Here is a 22,783-nt window from a genome sequence, read left to right as displayed (position 1 = left end):
AAAATAATTTTTCAACTCTTAAAAAGAGTTTTGTACATAATGATTGGCACTTTTGTGGTCAGACCCATGTGATTTTGTGACATGAGGCCCTTAGTTCTAAAAGTGGCTGAGATTCAGGCACTAAGTTATTGGTCTAAAGGTCCCAAATGTTTCAAAGTGTTTGGACAGACTTGGTACAGTATGCAACTCCATTACACCATTGGGAAAGACATGCCTACTTGGAAGGCCCTTAATGTAGTTGTATTGTGCTCCACAAATGCTCCTATTCCTCTACTCTTACCTGCAGAGGTGACTAATGAGAAAGATGATTAGAACCTTTGCAAAACTAGTTAAGGCTGTTAACCTCTCTAAAGCCATGAACTCACTCTCACTCACAAAGCCACGGTAATGTACCAGGGCGAGATATAGGATTATCAAAAGGCTCCATGTTATCAGGGTACCTTTTTCTGCAGTAAATCAGTACATTCTGGAAATATTAATTCTGATTCAGTTCAATGAAACAGATAAGAGTACAACACCTAGAAATAGTAATTTCGAAAAGAAAAAACAACAAATGAAAATGTTGTATCCCAGTAACATAGTGACCTCTAATAGATAGGGTGATTTGATCAATATAGAAACAATTGCATAGGGCCCCTAATTATGTGGCCCTCAGAATACAAATAAGAGACTATATTCCAATCTCATGACAGTAGGGATTCAAACTATGGTCCTGATTCAGAGTATCAAGGATGGAGTTAACTCCGCCAGTATGGCAGAGAGCAATACCTCCGCCATCCTGAAGGGCCTTCCCCCCCAAAAGATTTTTGAGTTGTCCGCTGGCTGTGTGAACAACTCTCTACCTTTATAGAAACTCTTGTCATAGTGGTTGCTGTTTATGCATGAACCATTTGAAGGAAAGAAGGAGTTTGTTTTTGAAAAGCAGAAAAAATGAATGGTCCCTCATGCTTGGGGTTTTCTCCCTTACAACCAAGTGTTACTTTAAATAGGGTAGATGGTGTAAGCTCTTTTCATCAACGGCTCCTACTCTGTTGGGCCATCAGAGAAGTATTCAGTTGAGGAGCCACAAGTAAAGGAATGGGACCATAATTAATTGAACTGAATGTCATTGGAATATGAATGAATTTTCCCAGTAAATTAGAAAAACACATATTAGCATCAAAAACACAGAAGAAACAAAACTCACAAGCAAATTTTATTCATTTACTTTATTACAAATATTGAAACAAAAAAACACTGAATATTCAGAGACATTTTGTTACCTCCATACTTGTGACCTATGGATCAATCTTTTCACAGTTCCAGTTTAATACTAATTTTCCAGAGAGGGGATATGGATCCACTATAGCGGTTTCAGAACTGATATGGGATGATTCTCTTTAAAATATCTTGTTCTGGCTGTAGCTCAGACGCAAACTTTTCGCTAGGTGATGGCTCTCACAGCAGTAGCAATAGTGCTGGCTTCAAACAGGAGTATACAGAACAAGGTCACAATAAAGGCTATGATCTAGGCACCTGGCTTTCTCCAGCCTTCCTGAGCAGTCATCAGGCATAGACAAAAGGGCAGCCCTGCTTAGAAACGTTAGCATCAATAACAAGAGAAATCTGTGACTCACTCCTAACATCTACCCTACATTGTCACTGATAAATAAATAATCTGTAGCCCTTTGATAAAAAAGGACCTTACATAGTTTCTCTGGGTAAGCTTTTCTCCATTTTCCCTTACTTTAGTTCAGGTTCTCCCCCCTCCATACACAAGGAGGCAGTCAGTACACGGACACTGTGTAGGGAAGATGTATCTACTCTCCTTCATGTCATGCAAAATGCATCCCACTAGTCCATACACTTAGACATTCACCACACAAGGAGTCTTACTAATACACGATTCCTACTTATTCACCGTACATACACCCACATGGAAAGTTAGTGCAAATATCTGGGGGTCACAAAAAATCCCTCTTTGAGCTATCTGAGATGATATAGCTAACGCCTCCATCACCCCGTATTTCCATATAAGAGCCTACTTATTATCTTGAACTCCCCTTTGATGATTGCAAGAAACCTTTGACCTCTTTATTATCCAATATACCATTTTCCTGACTTCAGCCATCTGAGTTTCTCAAACTCTGTCTGCCATCCTTCAAAGAGCGCACGCATTTTCACCCACCAACCTTTACATTTTCCTGCCAAGTTGAAGTCCCTAAACCCTCAGATCCACACCCGGACTACTGTGCCAGCATCAGACAAACTCTTCTATCACTCAGAGGTTAGAGTGTAACAGTCCCAGCTTTTTGTTCAGTTTGCATGCTCTCACTTTTCTGCAAATACTTACCAGTTCTATACGTAGGCTAAGAGGTGGGGGACTGGCAGCATAGAAAGCATGAATATGAACCATTTACCAAAAAGGTTCACTCATAGATGTGGCCTAGAACACATAGGTGTCCTCCAGCACCCGGTCTTCTTCCTTCTTTTTGAGGTCCTTCCGTCCCTCTAGGCATTGGTCCACCTCCAAGTCCTCTTCCAAGTCCTTCTTTTATGGTTGTTTTGGTCCTCCTTATTCTCATTTAGACCCTCGTCCAACTAAGTTCTGGTTACTCTAGTACAGGTTTCCTGAATCTGGTTCTCTTGATTGTAGTCCTATCTGACCCTGGGCTTGTTGGATCCTGGCTTCCTGGTCCTGCTGCTTACTCATCCTTATATTATCCATTCCTGGGATTCCTGATCCTCGTACTACTGATCCTTATCCTGATCCTGATTCTGCTGGTCTGCTTGGACCTTATCCACGTAGCCCTGTTATCCTGGTTTCCCAAGAGTGGCACTCCTAGTATTCCCAGTTGGATCATTCTGATTCTACTTGCCCGGGTCCCTGTGGTCCATCTGGTACTGCATCCACTCTTCCTGGTCCTCTTTATTAGGTCTTGGGATGAACCAGGTTATTGTGTTCCTATTGGTCCTGTGGCTCTGGTTGTCCTGGTTCCCCTGATTATCAAAAGCCTGGCCCTAATACCTCAATATCTAGTTCCTTCTCCACTTGGCACATCTGTTATTTGTTTTCATTGTTCTCACCTCTTTGGTCCTCCTAGCCCTGCTCCTGGTCCTACTTATTCTGATACTTTTAGTCCACCTAATCCTGCTCTTTCTAGTCCCTGGTCCTAATGGCCCTAGTCCAACCACCCCTGACCTGACTACTTATCTATGTCCTCCTCCAACATGTCATGATACATTTGGCCCTGGTTCTTTTGCACATTTTCATCCTGGACTAACATGTCCACTTTGTCCTGGTCTTAGTCACATGGTTTGAATCTTTAAGGCTCCTGTCAATTTTTTTTTTGTTGTTAAAACTTTTTATTATTTTGAAACAAAAATAAGACACAAGAAGGACCAATACAAATACAAAGCGTCCCACATTCTGTGTTAAGAGGAGACTCGATACTAATGCACCAATGAGCAAAACGTACAGTCCCCATTAAGTCCAATGTTGCAACTTCAAGCCCTTTAACCAACACACTGCCGCACCCGAGTCCAGGCTCTCAGTTCCAAGCAATGCCCCATTCTTGGTCTTCCTCAATAACTATCAACACCCATCCCCCAAACCCTGCTGCTGGCGATGGTGTGCATATAAGAAGTGTAGTCAAGGTACTTCTCTCGCGTGTGATGATCTTACGGGTCCTCCCGTCCTTTATACGATTAGATATTATAACCTCCTATGCTACAGGGACCTCCCACTGCCCCGATCTCCTCCTGTCCGGAGGGAGCTTCTCGTGCTTGTTCCGCTCCCATCGATGATGCAGAATCCGAATCAACCTCCACGTCCAGCATCCGGAGGTCCGCTACCAAGGCCTCCCACGCCCTTGCCGCTTCCAACGCCATATCGCTATGGGACCTATGAGCTTGCTGCATTCGGTTTGTTCTCTCACTCCCCGCCCACATATGCAACGCTGCCTTCCATCTAGCATAGCTAGGACCAACCGCTGCCTTCCAGTGTGACGTTATTTCTCTCTTGGCTATGATGAGGCCTAAGTCTATGAACTTAATAGTTATCCTATTCTTACTAGTATGTGGGAGCCAGTGTAATAGACACGCCCCCTTATCCATATCAAGCTGCCGCTCAGTCACCCTACAGAGCGATCCGGTCACCTCCTTCCAGTATGTTCCCAGTCGAGGACAGTCCCACAACATATGGTTTAAGTCCGCTCCCGCAGTACGACAACGGGGACACATTGCTGTAACAATTCGGAAGTATTGATTCATTTTAGCAGGTGTGAGATACGCCCTATGTAACACAAAGAATTGAATCAACTGGAACCTAGCATTTCTGGTACCTTTCCATGCCCTCTTAAGTATCTGCGACCAGGCCGTGTCCCGGATAGCCTTGCCTAAGTCCATCGCCCAATGCTCCCACAATCTTTGTAACAGGTTAAGCCCGTCTCCTAACATTCATTTATATAGACAGGTAATCATGTACCCGCTGCCATCACCACATATTGGCATGCACCACTCATCCGGGGCTCAGAAAGGCCAGCACCCCAATATTTTTGTAGGGCTACACTCAAGGCCGCGTGTATCAGGAAGTGACCACGCGGAAGGCCAAAAGACTCCCGCAACGCACTATGTGGCAACAGCGTGCCATCTGCGTACAGGTCACCCACCATCTGCAGACCCAGCTCCTCTCACTCCGCCAAGCCGGACCAATCACTACCATGCGGCAGCACTGTGCACATGCCCAGTGGTATCTCTGGTACATAAGGCCGCAGCACCTCAATTCTACTGTGGAACAGTTTCCAACAATATCGCAGGGTGCTCTTCGCCATTGATAAGTCAGCAGTCCTCAGCCTCTGCTGCATTATCACAAATGATAGCACATGCCTCGATATCTCTGGCGTAGTCTCCCTCTCTGGCCCTCTAAACTCCAGCGCCACCACCTGAGTAAGAACTTGGAACTGCGCAGCCAGATAGTACAATTCAAAATCTGGAGTGGCAAGGCCTCCCTCATCTTGTGGTCTCATCAGTGTATCCAGCGCTACTCTACGCCGGCCCGCACCCCAAATGAAGCTGCCCATTGCCGAGCGGAGTCGTCGGAAGAACGCCACCGGTATGCGTGTTGGTAAGGTCCGGAAAAAATATAAAAGACGAGGAAGCGCCACCATCTTCAGGAGCGCAACTCGACCCACCACCGATAATGGCAGGGACCCCCAGAACCGAATGCTACTCCTCAGGCCTGTCATTGGTCTCTCAATATTACCCTCGAGCAGGTCCTCCTGCGTATGATACAACTACGTTCCTAGATAAGGGAGGCATCTGGGCTCCCACGCGAGATCGGGCGGTAACGGCGGCGGGTCGCATGTGCTAGACACTGGGAAAACACGGGTCTTTGTCCAATTGACCCGCAGGCCCGAGACATCTCCGAAACGGTCAAGGAGGTTGCACGCCCCATCCAGTGCCTCCCCTGCGTCTTCCAAGAACATAAGGAGGTCGTCTGCGAAAAGCGAGATATGGTGTACGCGGCCTCTGAGTTGAAGGCCCCGGTATGCGCCTCCCAGCCTCGCCCGCGCCGCCAACGGCTCTATTGCAAGAGCAAACAGCAGCGGAAGGAGTGGGCAGGCCTGTCTAGTTCCCCCACGGGATAGGAGGAGGAAACCGTCCTTCCCACGCGAACTCTAGACGTTGCCAGAGAGTACAGGATTTTAGTCCAACTGACATATCCGGCTCCAAGCCCCAACTCCTTCATAACCGAGAACAGATAGGGCCATTCCAGGCTATCAAACGCCTTAGCAATGTCAACTGAGAGCACTACAGCTTGTTCCTGTCCCCTGCACCCCTCATCCAAGACTCCTTTCAGTCGACGTACGCTACTGGCAGTATTACGTGTCAGGATAAAGCCAGCCTGGTCCACATACACCAGCTGCGTCATTAGAGGAAGGAGCCTAGTAGCAAGCACGCGGCTCAGTATTTTATAGTCTGTAGTAAGCATAGACAGAGGCCGGCACGCAGCCGGGTCAGTCGGCGGCTTCCCGGGCTTAAGAAGCGGTATAATGATGGCCTCCCTAGTAGACTCTGGCAATACTCCTGTTTTCTGAGCCTCCTGGTACATCACCAACAGTCTGGGAGCCAGCAGGTCAACATATGCCGAATAGAATTCGATAGGCAAGCCTTCGCTCCCAGGTGTTTTATTGCGAGCTAAGTGCTTAGTGGCAAAGCGAATCTCAGCTAAAGTAATATCCTGCCCAAGAGCCTCTGTCTCCTCCTCCTCTATTGCGGGTAAGTCCAGGCCCTTCAAGAATGACTGAGCTTCCCCTTCCCCTGTCAGCAACTGACTGGTGTAGAGATCCGCATTAAAGGAGCGAAACAACTCATTAATACGATATTGCTCATGCTCCAGCCGTCCAGAGGGGGAGGCCAGTGCCAGGATAGGCACGCACCTAGGGGCAGGGTCCGCAAGCCAAGCCAACAAATTGCCCACCTTGTCCCATTCAGCATGTGCGCGAGCCGTAAAAGCCTTGTAATCAAAACACCAGAGCCGCTCTACCCCCGCCGCCACCACCTCACTCCGAGCCAATATGTCGTCATGCGTCCCAGAGCCATCTGAGTGAGCCCGCTCAGTTTCGTGCAGGAACAGCTCAGCGGTCTCGATCTCCTGCAGGAGCAGATTCCTGACTCCCACCCATTTGGCGATACAGATCCTGCGGACCACCACCTTAAAAGCGGCCCACTCTAGGGCCACCGTCGTAGCACTACCCGCATTTTCTACAAAGTAGTGCTCTACCCCTTCACTCAGCTCTGCGCGGAAGACCGGATCCTCCAACATCTCTGGGCGCAACCTCCAGTGAGGGATTCTGGGGCGCTCTACCATCCAACAAAAACTCACCAAAAGCGGATTATGGTCTGATATGGTTTGTGTCAAATATTCGCTGTTAACTGCCAGGGGTGCCTGTCCAGAGCTACAGAAAATGACGTCCAACCGAACATGGAGGTCATGCAAGGCCGAATAATAGGAATAGTCCCCGTCTTTCGGGTGCTGCACTCGCCAGATGTCAATATGTCCCCAATTGTCCTGCCAGTGGGCACGAACCCCCGCCAAGTTATTAATCGGGGCCTTGGGCAGTGGAGGGTGAGATCTATTCATGGCCACATCAGCAACGGAGTTAAAGTCCCAGCCCTCAATACCGGTACTGTGAAGTAATCGGCAAGGACAGAAGACAGTGTCCCCAGGAAGGACGCCTGCTCGACTTTAGGGGCATAGACACTGCAGAAGGTCACCTCTCTGCAGTACAGTCAGGCTCTTACCGCAACATAACGGCCCCCAGGGTCTACCATCTGATCTACCATTTGAAATGGGACCCTTGCCCTAATCCAGATCAGCGCCCCCGCGCAAAGGCAGAGTAAGTAGTATAGTAAAGCTGCCCGCGCCACCTACACTGCAAGGCCTGCCCCTCAGGTTTGGTAAGGTGCGTCTCCTGCAGGAAGGCCACTTGCACTCCCCTATGGACCAGATAGGAATGTACAGTTTCATCAATTAATCGCAGCAGCAGACAGTTTCCCTCATACCAACCAAATCAAACCCCAAACAGTCCCACCCCACCCGCTGTACTCCCCACCCCCCCAAGAACAGGCACCAACATAGGAAATGCCATCTAAACCACCCCAACTGCTCACCCCATACAAAGTTAAGGCAAACAAAACAAGAAAATCCGGTGGGGGTTAGATAGGGCCTAGGACGCGGTCTGTACCGAAACTAAACACACCATCTAAGACCGCTCTCCGAATCCCCTGAGCAATCCCGCCTCCCAGGATCCCCCCGGATCCCCCTGCGGGTCCCTGCTGCCACTTCTACCTCTCTCACTCACAAGTCAAGCACTCAGCACCCCCATTCCAAGACCACACTGCTATCCTCAGTCAAACAAGACAGTCACTGCGGGACAGTATTCAAGAGCCAGACCCCCACCCCCTCAAATAGTCCAACATCTACTCATCCAGCAGTCCATCCGCTGTCCCAGGGGTGGCCAGTGGCAGTCTCTGATCGTCGGACACCAAGGGTGCCCCCTCCGATTGGCCCTTGTCGCTGTCATGCTCAGATGCTTACAGTGTGGTCTTCAGCAGTTCACCGGATATCGGCAACACCGCGTCCAGGGCCCCCTTGCGTTCCATGGCCGTCTGCGAGGTCGATGGTTTTTGCGGTCCTCGCTTGCGGCGCCGTAGGCGTTGCGACTGGCGAGGTCGAGAGTCGCAGGCCAGCTCACGCGCCTCCGCTTCCTGGCCATCCTTCCATGCTCTATAAGACTCTATCCACTCCCAGGCCTCTTCCGGCATATTGTGAAAGTGGGTCTTAACGTCCAGTACTATGCGTAGTTTGGCTGGGAAAAAGAGGGAATACTATATCCCTTCCGCACGTAGTTCCTTCTTTACAGCTTGAAAGGACATGCGGCTTCGCTGGATGTCAAACGAGTAGTCCAGAAAGAGGGTGTCATTGCTGTTGTCCACTTGAAAGGGGCCATCGCTGCGGGCCTTCCGTAGAAGCAGGTCGCGGTCCCGAAAGTGCAGTAGTCGCGCAACCACCTGTCGCGTCGGGCGGCCCTGCAGCGCCGGTCTGGACGGGACTCGGTGCGCCCACTCCAGGGTATAAAAATTCGAGAGTCCCTCAGGGGCCAGAGCAGTCCGGAGCCAAAACTCTAGGTAGGCCACTATGTCCAACCCCTCAATATTCTCTGGCAGGCCCACCACACGGATGTTATTGCGTCTGTTTCTGCCTTCCACATATTCAGCTCGTCGTTCCAGTACCGTGACACGATCCAGGACATCCGCCAGTGGCGCAGTTAGCGCTTTGTGTGGCCGAGCTCCTGAACTGCAGATTCATTTTGTTTAACGCGGTCAACAAGTTTCGAGTGGTCTGCTCGCAATATGCCCAGTCCTGTTGCAACCTGTGCAATGTCCTGCTGGAGAGCAGCACGAGTGTCCGTGATGGCCGCCAGTATTTTGTCTAGCTGTAGTGGAATTCCAGAGTGCGGAGGCAGTTCCTGCTCAACCGTGTTCTCCTGGGGCAGGGATTCCGCGTCCGACGATGGTGGATCACCCTCCTTCCGTCCCCGAGGCTTGCCCATGGCCGCTCCAGGTGACACACTCCCATCCTGCACCGCGGTGCTCCCACACCCTCCCTTCGGTCCTGCGGAGCCGCTCTTCCCGTGCCTCGCAATCAGCCTGCCCGGCTCCTCGGGTGCAATGCCACTCAGCTATGGGTCATCCACTCAGGTTCACATCCGTGGTGTCCACCCCACAGCACCCCCACCACCAGTCACTCACTCAGTGAACCGGCTGAGGTGTACGCTCAGGCTCTCCGCGGAGCAGATGAGAGCAGCCCCCCATCACCAAGGGACTCTGCGTCTTCCAGTGAGTCCCTGCTCTGCCCACTGGGATCTTCACCACCTCTCCCTCTGTCGTGCCTCCCTGCTGCAGCTCCTCAGCCCACTCAACGCTCCACGGGGCAGTCCAATAATGCTCTCGTTCTTCCTGCCACTACACCCACAGCTCTCTCACTCAGCCCCCACGGCGCGTGGGGCATGTCAACAGCACCCCAGGGATCCGTCACCAGCCGCACCGCGCGGCCTGACCACAGTTTCGCCTGCAATGGGTACTGCCCCCCACTGGGGCCCGCGACCGTCGCGGAATCCGCTCTACCCAGCAAGGTCTCCCCCCCGCCAGCACAGCCTGCTCAATCGTGTGCTATGAGGGTATGGCAGGTCCCGCCGACAGAGAGTCCCGGGTGTGTCCCAGTGAGCTCTATCTGGGGGCGCAGTAGTTCGTCCCAGCACCGGGCCCGCGCCGTTGGAGGCCAAATGTGCAGGTTCCAGTCAGTGGGCTACTCTCCACGCAGCATCCCCCGCCCACCTCACTCCTCAGCTCGCCTCCAATTCACGGGCCTCCGCAGCAACACCAGCGGGCTCTGCAGGGCCCTCTGCCGTGATGGGGGGCCCGGCCGCAGCCAACTCTGGAGGTCTCCGCTCAATGCCCCGCCTCCACCTGATGCACTCCACTCCAGAATCACTCAACATAGGCATGAGAGGTGCGGCCAGGCTCCCGGACACTGCTCGTCGATGCACCTCAGGGCCCAATACAAACCTTGATTGCCGGACTTGTGTACCCCGGGGCCGGGGAGCTCACTTTCCTCTGGCCAGGCACTGCTCCTCACGCCAGCGACACCGCTAGTACAGCGCTAGCCTGCAGGGGGTCCCAGCGCTCTTCCACCGGTCGCGTTCCCAGCCACAGCCGTGCACTTCCTCTCAGTGTCACCACAGCCGGGCTCAGATGAAAAAGAAACACAGGGTCAGCGCCATCTTAGGTCCACTGGCGCTCAGCTCCGTCGCTCTCTCCATTGGCCAAGGCGACCCTTTCCGGCGTCTCCACTGGTAGATCTCAGTGCCCCTCCGCTCCAGGTCGTCCCCCGTGCCAGTAGCTCTAATTGGGGGATCGGGAGGCGCTGGTGCAGGAGAAATACGGGGGATCGGGCGCGGAGCTCAGTGCTCACGCAGCCTGTCCCATCGGCTCCTAAGCCACGCCCCCTTTAAGGCTCCTGTCATCCTAGCTTTCCTTGTCCTTGTCCTCCTTTCCCTCTTTGTCCTGTTATGCCAGGTCCTCTGTGGCTTGAGCATCCTTTTCCCCTTGGTTGTGGTCCCACTGATTTTCCTTGTCATTGTCCTCTTAGTTCTTGTTCAGCTGGGTCTGTTTGCATGACCATCTCCTCTTCATTCGTCAGGCCCTGTTCTCCTAGTCTTCCCCACCCTCAGGCTGGTTTGCCTATTTATGGTTTTTCCAATTCTAAGTATCACAGTCTGTGTTCCTTTCCTTGTTTTGTGCGCACTAGACTTGATCCTTTTGTCTCTTGCCCTCCTTATTTCTGCCTTTGTATGCCTAATCTACTTGGCACTGGTCTTCCTGGCCAGTCCCGACCCTTTCAGCCCCCCTTGTCCTAGCTCTTCCTTTTCTCTTTTTTTTTTTGAAAAATATTTTTCTTGCCATTTTTTGTATTCACGTAGTATTAATGGTATTGGTAGACACGAAAAATCTTGCATTCATTATACATTTTGTCATGAGAGTAGGTAACATCATGGTCTATAATCTCTCCCATAGCCTCAGAGTCGATTATGGGTCTAAGGGATGAGCGGTGGAGCAGTGTCAGCACCCATGCGAGGCAGCCTTCGGTGTACGCTGGGATGTAAGGTGTGCCCTCTATGCTAGCACAATATCATAGGGATGTTGATATTCCAGCCTTAATATAAACTTGAACAAACTCGGGGTGTAGAACTGGGGTACACTGTGTTGTACACTGCTGCAGATGGGGTGATCGCCTGATTGGTACATTGTGGCGGGCAGTTCTTTGCTGATCCTCGTGACCTTCGTTTGACTTGGTCCTTCTGATCCTTCTCCCACTCCTCATCTGACTCCTAGTACATCAGTTCCTGGTTCTGTTGGTACCCTAAATCTAGCTGGCCTCTTGTGTCCTTACCTTCATAGACATTTCCCTCTGTGCCTTTGTATTCCTGGTTTGGATCATTCTTGCCCTCTTGGCCTTGTGCCTTATCCACACGTCCTTCTGGCACTGCATCCAATAGTCTAGGCTCTTTTGGTCCTGGATCTATTTGTTTGGGTTCTTCAGATCCTCGTAATTGTGGTCCTGCTCCTCCTGGACTAAGTCCCCTTAGTCTTCCTGGATCTGGCTGTTCTGCTCCTCCTAATCTTTCTCCCCTTGGTGCAGCTGCTACCCCCAGGTCCTGGTCTTTCTGCTCCACTTGGTACTGAGGGCTCTGGTCCTATGGTCATGGTCCCTTTGGCACTCCTAGACCTGTTTCTTGTCTTCTTGGTGCTGATCCTTTTAAACTTCTTGCTCTGGTCCTGGTTCTAATGGATCTGGACCTCCTAGCATTTCCGGGACTTAGTCCCTCGTCTGCCTTGCTTAAACTGGCCCCCTGGTCTTATTGGCTTGGATCTGGTCCTAATCCTTCTGGTCCTGGTCTTCCGGCTCCTGCTCCTTGTCCTCATGCTTCTACAAAAACTCATTAAGGTCCTCCCTTAGCTGGTCCTTCTGGGCCTGGCCATTCTGTTGCTCATCTTCCGGGCAATCCAGTGCAGCTTGTTGTGGCCCTATAGCTACACAGGAGGTTAGCCAAGTGATCCTTGGTGTTCACTTCTTTCTCCCGGGCAATGACCGTAGCAGGTCAAGTCCTTCAGTGCTCCTCTCAGGTCACAGATGGCAGGACGTAGGTACCCCAGAGCCACATTAATGCCTGACACTAGTTAGTGGGTGGGATTGACTCCTGACCCCTCCCCAACCAATAGGGTGACAGTTCCCAGGAGTAGCCCTACCATCTTTTGCAGGTTTTCCTATTTGCCCTACTGCAAACACTCCCACAGTGCCCTTCACTCTCAAACTCCTGGATGGGGATCCCCTTAAGTAGAGCCTATGTTCCCACCTAGAAGTGTGACCAGGGCAATGAGCAGTCCCCTATTCCGTGGTCACTCAAAGCCAGTTCACCAAACCCTGTGGGGGAGAGGGCAGCTTTCCCCCAACTGGGATTGGAACCTGCCTGACTTGGAGGACAAAGGCTGGGACTTTCCAGATCTCACCTAATATTTGCTTGTGACAGAGCAGGCCCATTTGCAGTAAAAAGTAGTTGCTGGGCCCACTCTAACTAGACTCTCTACCAGAGTAACAAAAACACCTCCCCACACCCAAGCCTTTGTCTCTGCTCTGGGAGCAGTTTTTGGACATCATCTAGGATAATCACTCATTGGGTTGCTGCTAGGGAGCTAATATAATTTACCCACCAGGAGATTCGGACATGAAAAGTCTATCTATCTAAAAGTTATTTTTCTTCCATATTTATTAAACATCTGAATTTAGTTCAGTTAGAATCGGCTAAAAACTTATTTTTGAAAAGCTTAACATTTGCTGTGCTATAGCTTTAATCCCTATGTTTTTGGCCCTTCCCAGTGACAGGCCCTTGGCCCACCCACAAAGTGAGGTATCATTTTACTCAAGAGACTTAGGTAAATGCTGTGTGTGTGCTGGCACGGTGATCCCACCCAGAAATGTGTGGAAAATATGATTTGTTTCAGTTAAATTTGAGGTTTGCAGGGGATTCTTGGTAGGAAAACGTTGGGAGATGAATGCAGGACATACCTCCCTAGACTACCCTGGGTGTCTAGTTTCCAGAAATGTGTGAGTTTGGTATGTTTCGCTAGATGGACGCCAAGCCCAGGCCCCAAAACAGGTGCCCCACCTTGAAAAATCAGGTTGTTTTGTGGTAGGCAAATTTGTCTCCACAATACGTTTTGGGCCTCTCCCTGCCGTAGGCAGTTGGCCTACCCACACAAGTGATGTACAATTTGTATCAGGAAACTTTGGGGCATGGTGGGTTAGAGGAACTTTGAGGATCCACGCAGATTCCAGAACTTTCCATCACAGGAATGTGAGGAAATGTGTTTTGTTTTAGAAAGATTGAGGTTTGCAAAGGATTCTGAGTAACAGAATCTGGTGAGAGCCACACAAGCCACCCCATCCTGGATATCCCTAGGTATCTCGTTTTCAAAACTGTATAGGTTTGCTAGGTTTCCATGGGTGCTGCCAGAGCTAGGGTTCAAAATCCATAGCTAGGCACTTTGCAAAAAAAAGAGTCCGTTTTCACTGTAAAAATGCGGTGTCTCCTCGTTGCGTTTTGGCCTTTTTCCTGCCTCAGGCACTAGGCCTACCCACACAAGTGAGGTACCATTTTTATCGGAAGATTCGGGGGAATTAGGGGGTAGGTGGACATTTGTGGATCTAAACAGATTCCAGTACTTTCCATCACAGAAATGTGAGAAAAATGTGTTGTATTTTACAAAATCTGAGGTTTGCAAGGGATTCTGGGTGACAGAACCTGGTGAGAGCCACTTAAGTCACCCCATCCTGGATTGCTCCTTGTGTTTAGATAAAACAAAAATTACTGGTTTGCTCGGTTTCCTTAGGAGCCGGCCGAGCTAGGGCTCAATATCCATAGCTAGACAAAAGAAAAGGTCAGTTCCCGTTGCATTGTGGGCTGCTTCCTGTCATGGGAATTGGGCCTAACCACACAAGTGAGGTACCATTTATATCTGGAAACTTTGGGGAATGCGGGTGGGTGAAAGTTTGTGGATCCACGCAGACTCCAGAAATTTCCATCACAGAAACGTGAGGAAAGTGTTTTTCTTTTTACAACGTTTGAGGTTTGCAATGAATTCTTAGTAACAGAACCTGGTGAGGGCCACACTAGTCACCCAATTCTGGATTCCCCATGGTGTCTAGTTTTTAAAAATGTATAGGTTTGCTAGGATTCCTTAGGTGCCGACTGAGCTAGGGTTCAAAATCCACAGCTAGGCACTTTGCAAAAAAAGGGTACATTTTCACTGTAAAAGTGTGGTGTATCCACAATGCGTTTTGGCCCATTTCCTGTCGCAGCCACTAGGCCTACTCACACAAGTGTGGTACCATTTTTATCGGGAGACTTTGAGAAATGTGGGCTGGGTGGAAGTTTGTGGATCCATGCATATTCCAGATGTTGCGAATAACCTAAGCACTATTTCAAGGATTCACTGCCTGCTGTTTAACATGCGGCTTGTTTTGGTGAATTGTCAGTCGCATTATTGGAATACATGGGTTTAATGACAAGCATTGAAGGACATTGAGCATTTTGTGAACATTTGCCAATGCTTGTTTGCAAATTGTGCTTGCAAACTATCATGTGATAGGCGGCACATGTCTTCTAACTCTTGCTCTGCACGTGTAAACCGCCTTGCTAACACACATGCTAAGCACAAAGCAAGAGCAGTCTCTGGACACGTGCAGACTTAGCTGCGCTAAAGACTAAACTCTACAGCCTTTCCCCAGTGCTTCGCTTCCCATTCTCAGCGCTCACCTGTCTCCGCTTGGGCTCGACTATTGGATTCTTCCTGCACTTCTCAGCTCCCAGTCCCCAGCAAAGGCGTCTCCGCACAGGGGATCCGGCCGGTTCCTCTTCCGCTTCGACGCTTCTGCTCCTATAACTTCTGCATTTCTTGGATCCTGAAAAGAGGAAAGAAAACAGATCAACAAACGGTTGCTAAGCAACCCATCTAAAGACAAGGTAATGTTTATTTAAAGACCATGAACACGGTAAGAGCTCTTTTTTATTTACTTTAAAGACTGAACACGCTCTAAGCTTTATTCTGAAGCAAGAGGACCTGAAAAGAGCACAGTGACTTGAAGGAAAAAGCCAAGCAGCGATTTACATTTAAAAAGGGCATGCAGACTTGTAATTGACTAAGGACAATTGGTTGAAATCTCAGAGCTCTTGCAGTAGACTGAAGGAGCTATTGCTGTTATTTTATGAACCCCTTTTAAAGATGGCAAGTTATTTCTTTCAGGTATGTACAGTTTCAGGGTTCAACTGGATAAACAATCAATGGCAGATGCAAATCAATCAAACACTAATATAATTGTTTAATTTATGTTTTATTTGATACAGCACTAATTGATACAGCATTATTTAGAAAAAACACTGTATTTAATTATTTTTCTTCCATATGTATTAAACATCTAAATTCACCATTGAGTTGGGCTTTTAACCTGTTTCACGCACAGGATGGCTGGAAGACGTCCTACGCCGCGGTGCTCGTCAGTAAAATGATACCTCACTGTGTGGCTGTCCAATGCAGAATCGGCTAAAAACTTATTTTTGAAAACCTTAACATTTGCTGTGCTATACCTTTAATCCCTATGTTTCTGGCCCTTTCCAGTAAGAGGTTCTTGGCCCACCCACACAAGTGAGGTATCACTTTACTCAGGAGACTTAGGTGAACACTGTGTTTGTGCTGGCACGGCGATCCCATCCAGAAATGTGTGAAAAATATGATTTTTTTCAGCCAAATTTGAGGTTTGCAGGGGATTCTTGGTAGGAAAACGTTGGGAGGTGCATGCAAGCCATACCTCCCTAGACTACCCTGGGTGTCTAGTTTTCAGAAATGTGTGAGTTTGGTAGGTTTACCTAGATGGCCGCCAAGCCCAGGCCACAAAACCATGTGCCCCACCGTGCAAAATCAGGTTGTTTTGTGGTAGGTAATTTGTCTCCACAATACGTTTTGGGCCCGCCGTGCCGTGGGCACTTGGCCTACCCACACAAGTGATGCACAATTTGTATCTGTAAACTTTGGGGAATGGTAGGTTAGAGGAGGTTTGTGGATCCAAGCAGATTCCAGACCTTTCCATCACAGGAATGTGAGGAAATGTGTTTTGTTTTAGAAAGATTGAGGTTTGCAACAGATTCTGGGTAACAGAATCTGGTGAGAGCCACAAAAGCTACCCCATCCTGGAGATCACTGGGTATCTAGTTCTCAAAAATGTATAGGTCTGCTAGGTTTCCATGGGTGCCACCAGAGCTAGGGTTCAAAATCCATAGCTAGGCACTTTGCAAAAAAAAAAGAGTCAGTTTTCACTGTAACAATGCGGTGTCTCCTCGTTGTATTTTGGCCTTTTTCCTGTCTCAGGCACTGGACCTACCCACACAAGTGAGGTACCATTTTTATCAGAAGATTCGGGGGAATGTGGGGATAGGGGGACATTTGTGGATCAATGCAGATTCTAGTACTTTCCATCACAGTAATGTGAGAAAAATGTGCTGTATTTTCCAAAGTTTTAGGTTTGCAATGGATTCTCAGTAACAGAACCTGGTGAGGGCCACACAACTCACCCTTTCCTGGATTCCCCATGGTGTCTAGTTTTAAAAAATGTGTAGGGTTGCTAGGATTCCTTAGGTGCCGACTAATCTAGGGTTGAAAATCCACAGCTATGCACTTTGCAAAAAAAGGGTACATTTTCCCTGTAAAAGTGTGGTGTATCCACGATGCGTTTTGGCCCATTTCCTGTCGCAGGCACTAGTCCTACTCACCCAAGTGTGGTACCATTTTTATCGGGAGACTTAGGGAAATGTGGGATAGGAGGAAGTTTGTGGATCAATGCAGATTCCAGAACTTTCCATCACAGAAATGTGAGGAAAATTCGTTTTTTTTTAAACTAAATTTGAGGTTTGCAAGGGATGCTGGTTAACAGAACCTGGTGAGAGCCACACAGTCACCCCATCCTGGATTCCTCTCGGAGTTTAGTTTAATAATGTTTACAGGTTTGCTATGTGTTTCCTTAGGGGCCAGCTGAGCTAGGGTTCAAAATCCACAGCTAGACAATTCGCAAAAAAAGGTGCAGTTTTCAGTGGAAAAATATGATGTATCCACATTGCGTTGTGGGCTCTTTCCTGTCACGGGCACTGGGCCTAACTGCATAAGTGAGGTATCATTTATATCTCAAATTTTGGGGAATGTAGGGTGGGTGGAAGTGTTGGATCCACACAGACTCCAGAAATTTCCATCAGAGAAATGTGAGTAAAATGTGTTTTTTTGAGAAAGTTTGAGGTTTGCAAGGGATTCTGGGTAACAGAATCTAGTGAGAGCCAAACAAGTCACCCCATCCTGAATTCCCCTGGATGTCTAGTTTTCACAAAGTTTTAGGTTTTCTAGGTTTCCCTAGGTGCTGTCAGAGTTAGGGTTCAAACTCCAGAGCTAGGCACTTTGCAAAAAAAGGGTGTCCACGTTGCATTTCAGCCTGTTTCCTGTCACAGGCACTAGACCTACCCACATAAATGAGGTACCATTTTTATTGAGAGACTTTGGGGAATGCTGGCTGGGTGGAAATTTGTGGATTACGCAGATTGCTGAACTTTCCATCACAGAAATGTGAGGAAAATGTTTTTCTTTTACTAATTTTGAGGTTTGCTAGGGATGCTGGGTAACAGAACCTGGTAAGAGCCACACAAGTTCCCCCATCCCAGATTCCTCTTGGTGTTTAGTTTAAAACAATGTACAGGTTTGCTAGGTTTCCTTAGGGGCCGGCTGAGCTTTGGTTCCAAATCCACAGCTAGACAATTTGCAAAAAAAAGGTCAGTTTTAACTTTAAGTGGAAAAATGTGATGTATCCACGTTGCGTTGTGGGCTCTTTCCTGTCACGGGCACTGGGCCTAACCACACAAGCGAGGTACCATTTATATCTGGAAAATTTGGGGAATGCGGTGTGGGTGGAGGTTTGAGGATCCACACAGACTCCAGAAATTTCCATCACAGAAACGTGAGGAAAATGTGTTTTTGTAGAAAGTTTGCGGTTTGCAAGGGATTCTGGGCAACAGAGTCTAGTGAGAGCCAAACAAGTCACCCCATCCTGAACTCCCCTGGGTGTATAGTTTTCACAAATGTTTATGTTTTAGAGGTTTCCCTAGGTGCTGCGAGAATTAGGGTTCAAATTCCAGAGGTCCAGAGGTAGGCACTTTGCAAAAAAAGGGTCAATTTTTACTGTAAATATGTGGTGTGTCTATGTTGCATTTCGGACTATTTCCTGTCACAGGCACTAGGCCTACCCACACAAGTGAGGTACCATTTTTAATAGGAGACTTTGGGGAATGCTGGGTGGGTGAAATGTTGTGGAATACGCAGATTCCAGAACTTTCTATCACAGAAATGTGAAGAAAATGTGTTTTTTTAAAACTAAGTTTGAGGTTTGCAAGGGATTCTCGGTAACAGAACCTGGTGAGAGCCACAAAAGTTACCCCATGCTGGATTTCCCTGCCCTGGGTGTTTAGTTTAAAAAAAGTATAGTTTTGCTATGTTTCCTTAGGAGTGGTACAAAGGGGGGGGGTGATGGACGGAGCATCTGAGTCAATCAAACACTCACACCCAGTCAAAAGATCTGGGTTTAATCCATCACCGTTCTTTTGCCCACTCTGCCACCCCAGTTCAGACATGGCTATATGCAAATCAGTCTGACCCTGTGCCTCATGGGAACAGTCCAGCCCGAACTACCAAGCCACTGGAGTCAAGCTATACAGGCCGAAGAAGGCTGATAGCCAGAAACCGGTCCTTGGATGCTTGATTCCGGTCTAGGAAAGACATGGCTTGGTAGTTCGGGCTGGACTGTTCCCATGAGGCACAGGGTCAAGGCTGATTTGCATATAGCCAGTGTCTGACATAGGGTGGTGTGGAGTGCAAAAAAATGATGGATTTAGGCCCAGATCTTTGTACTGGGGTGAATGTAAGACATTGTTCTGCATTCTGTCCATCAACTGTGTTTGTTGCAATTTTCACCCCGAGTGGGCTGGGTATGCTCAGACGTGAGTCCCAGGCTCTCCACATCACTGGAGTCAAGCTATCCAGGCTGAAGAAGGCTAATAGCCAGAAACCGGTCCTTGGATGCTTGATTCCGGTCTAGGAAAGACATGGCTTGGTAGTTCGGGCTGGACTGTTCCCATTAGGCACAGGGTCAAGGCTGATTTGCATATAGGCAGTGTCTGACCTAGGGTGGTGTGGAGTGCAAAAAAATTATGGATTTAGGCCCAGATCTTTGTACTGGAGTGAATGTAAGACATTGTTCTGCATTCTGTCCATCAACAGTGTTTTTTTGCAATTTTCACCCCGAGTAGGCTGGGTATGCTCAGACGTGAGTACCAGGCTCTCCACATCACTGGAGTCAAGCTATCCAGGCTGAAGAAGGCTGATAGCCAGAAACCAGTCCTTGGATGCTTGATTCCGGTCTAGGAAAGTCATGGCTTGGTAGTTCGGGCTGGACTGTTCCCATGAGGCACAGGGTCAAGGCTGATTTGCAGATAGCCAGTGTCTGACCTAGGGTGGTGTGGAGTGCAAAAAAACGATGGATTTAGGCCCAGATCTTTGTACTGGGGTGAATGTAAGACATTGTTCTGCATTCTGTCCATCAACTTTGTTTTTTGCAATTTTCACCCGAGTGGGCTGGGTATGCTCAGACGTGAGTCCCAGGTTCTCCACATCACTGGAGTCAAGCTATCCAGGCTGAAGAAGACTGATAGCCAGAAACCGGTCCTTGGCTGCTTGATTCCGGTCTAGGAAAGACATGGCTTGGTAGTTTGTGCTGGACTGTTCCCATGAGGCACAGGGTCAAGGCTGATTTGCATATAGCCAGTGTCTGACCTAGGGTGGTGTGGAGGGCAAAAAAACGATGGATTTAGGCCCAGATCTTTGTACTTGGGTGAATGTAAGACATTGTTCTGCATTCTGTCCATCAACTGTGTTTTTTGCATGTGTCCTTAGGAGGCGGCTGAGCTTGGTTTTAAAATCCACAGCTAGGCACTTTGCAAAAAAAGGGTAAATTTTCAATGTAAAAGTGTGGTGTGTCCATGTTGCATTTTGGCCCTTTCCTGTTGCAGACACTAGACCTACCAACACATGTGAGCTACCATTTTTATTAACACCTTGGCTGCTAAGCGTTTTCCCCTCCTGTGCTGGAAAATGCTTTAGTACATGATTCATGACGAGCTCAGCTCGTCATCAGCACAGCTCAACTGTGCATCATGACGAGCTGAGCTCGTCATGAGCATCGAAAGGGTTATTAAAAAAGACTTTGAGAAATAGGGGGTGAGTAGACTTTTGTGGTTCCACGCAGATTCCAGAACTTTCCATCACAGAATTGTGAGGATTCTGTTTTTTGCTAAGTTTGAGGTTTGCAGGGGATTCTGGGTAACATAACCTTGTGAAAACCACACAAGTCACCCCACCCTGGCTATCCCTAGGCTCTTGGCCTACCCACACAAGAGGGATACCATTTTTATTGAGAAACGGGCTGGGTGGAATTTTGTGGATCCATGCATATTCCAGATGTTGCGAAAAACCTAAGCACTGTTTCAAGGATTCACTGCCTGCTGTTTGTCATGTGCCTTGTTTTGGCGAATTGTCAGTCGCATTGTTGGAATACATTGGTTTAAAGATAAACGCATTGTTGGAATACATGGATTTTTTTGACAAGCATTGAAGGACATTGAGCATTTTGTGAACATTTGTCAATGCTTGTTTACAAATTGTGCTTGCAAACTATCATGTGATAGGTGGCACATGTCTTCCAAACTCTTTCTCTGCACGTGTAAACCGCCTTGCTAATAATACACGCGCTATGCACATAGCAAGAGCAGTCTCTGGACACGTGAAGATTTAGCTGCGCTAAAGACTATTTAAACCCCCCAGCCTTTCCCCAGTGCTTCGCTTCCTATTCTCAGCGCTCACCTGTCTCCGCGTGGGCTCGACTATTGGATTCTTCCTGCACTTCTCAGCTCCCAGTCCCCAGCAAAGGCGTCTCCGCACAATGGATCTGGCCGGTTCCTCTTCCGCTTCGACGATTCTGCTCCTAAAGCTTCTGCATTTCTTGAATACTGAAAAGAGAAAAGAAAACAGATCAACAAACGGTTGCTAAGCAACCCATCTAAAGACTCGGTAATGTTTATTTAAAGACCATGAACACGGTAAGAGCTCTTTTTATTTACTTTATAGACTGAATTCGCTCTAAGGTTCTTTCCGAAGCAGCGAAACCTTAAAAGAGCACAGTGACTTAAAGGAAAAAAGCCAAGCAGCAAGTTACACTTAAAAAAGGCAAGCAGACTTGTAATTGCCTAAGGAGAATTGGTTAAAATCACAGAGCTCTTGAAATAGACTGAAGTCGCTATTGCTGTTATTTTATTAACCCCTTTTAAAGATGGCAAGTTATTTCTTTTATGTATGTACTGTTTCAGGGTTCAACTGGATAAACAATCAATGGCAGATGCAAATCAACCAACACTAATATAATTGTTTAATTTATGTTTTATTTGATACAGCACTAATTGATACAGGATTATTTAGAACACAGTTCACAGTTATAGAATCTAGAAGGTGATTCAAACATCCAGATTCTTAATTTTGGTACGTGAAAGAGGCCGTGATTTTAAAAGACAAAAGTAATCTGATGGGTTCAACTGGATAAACAATCAATGGCAGATGCAAATCAACCAACACTAATATAATTGTTTAATTTATGTTTTATTTGATACAGCACTAATTGATACAGGATTGTTTAGAACACAGTTCACAGTTATAGAATCTAGAAGTTGATTCAAACATCCAGATTCTTAATTTTGGTACGTGAAAGAGGCCGTGATTTTAAAAGACAAAAGTAATCTGATTGTATCTAGTAAGTCTTCTGTGGCAAATTCTATCTAATAACGACTTTAAGATGCTGAGGTTCTGTAAATTACGAACTCGTTCGTTCTCGGCCTCCATTTTGTGATCTCTGCCATTTTATGTTGCCCTCACTCAGGCAACTCGGCGAACGCGATGTTTTTGTCATTTCTGCCTTTGCGTGTCAGGTGGCTTCTTTGCCTATGTTTACTAACGAGTGTCAGGGTCTGGCCGAGTACACTAATTCCTGTCTGAGCTGATTAATCCCCGTCTGGACTACGTGTTGGTTCACACCATTGTTTCCTTTAAGCTATCTTATCTGTTGCCCTTCGTTACATGTCTCATGCATTCTCCTGTTTCACAACTGTCCTACAAACACGCAGCTGTGTTTTTCTCTGCTTGTAAATTGAATTGTGTGGATTCATTTGTGATTTACTTAAGGGGTCGAGTGACAAGCAGAACCGGGAACTTGAGTTGCTTAGGTCCTAAAACATTGTTTTTTTTTATTTATTTTTTTTAATATTTTTATTTTTAATCAACATCAGAATTACAAATTCAAAGAACATTGCCAGAGAAACAGAAAAAAGAAGAAAAAAAAATTAATCTTACAATTCAGAAAGCATTATCATCAGGTTCGAAACAAATAAAGCAGTTTTCAAAAACGCAAAGAGCTTTAGACAGAGAAGAGTAAGTTATAAAAAGGGAAAAATTAATCTCAGAAACAATAGAAAGCCATCGTTATGAAATATCA

At 47.7% G+C, this 22,783-nt stretch overlaps 1 protein-coding gene across 2 annotated transcripts in view; it reads right to left on the bottom strand.

The window, feature by feature from the left end:
- Positions 1–21,234, bottom strand: part of LOC147734791 (interferon-induced protein with tetratricopeptide repeats 5-like) — a 97,605-nt gene extending 76,371 nt beyond the window's left edge. For both annotated transcript variants that reach the window (XR_015307542.1, XM_086953066.1), the window contains exons 1-2: positions 21,106–21,234; positions 14,919–15,064 (exon numbers count right to left, since the gene is read on the bottom strand). The gene's annotated coding sequence lies outside the window, so the exon portion shown is untranslated. The remainder of the gene's footprint in view (positions 1–14,918; positions 15,065–21,105) is intronic.
- Between the last annotated feature and the right edge of the window lie 1,549 nt (positions 21,235–22,783).

Source organism: Lissotriton vulgaris, chromosome 1_2 (assembly GCF_964263255.1).
Source record: "Lissotriton vulgaris chromosome 1_2, aLisVul1.2, whole genome shotgun sequence".
Classification (NCBI taxonomy): domain Eukaryota; kingdom Metazoa; phylum Chordata; class Amphibia; order Caudata; family Salamandridae; genus Lissotriton; species Lissotriton vulgaris.
Note: the sequence above shows the minus strand (reverse complement) of the source record. Positions and strands in the feature narration are given on the sequence as shown.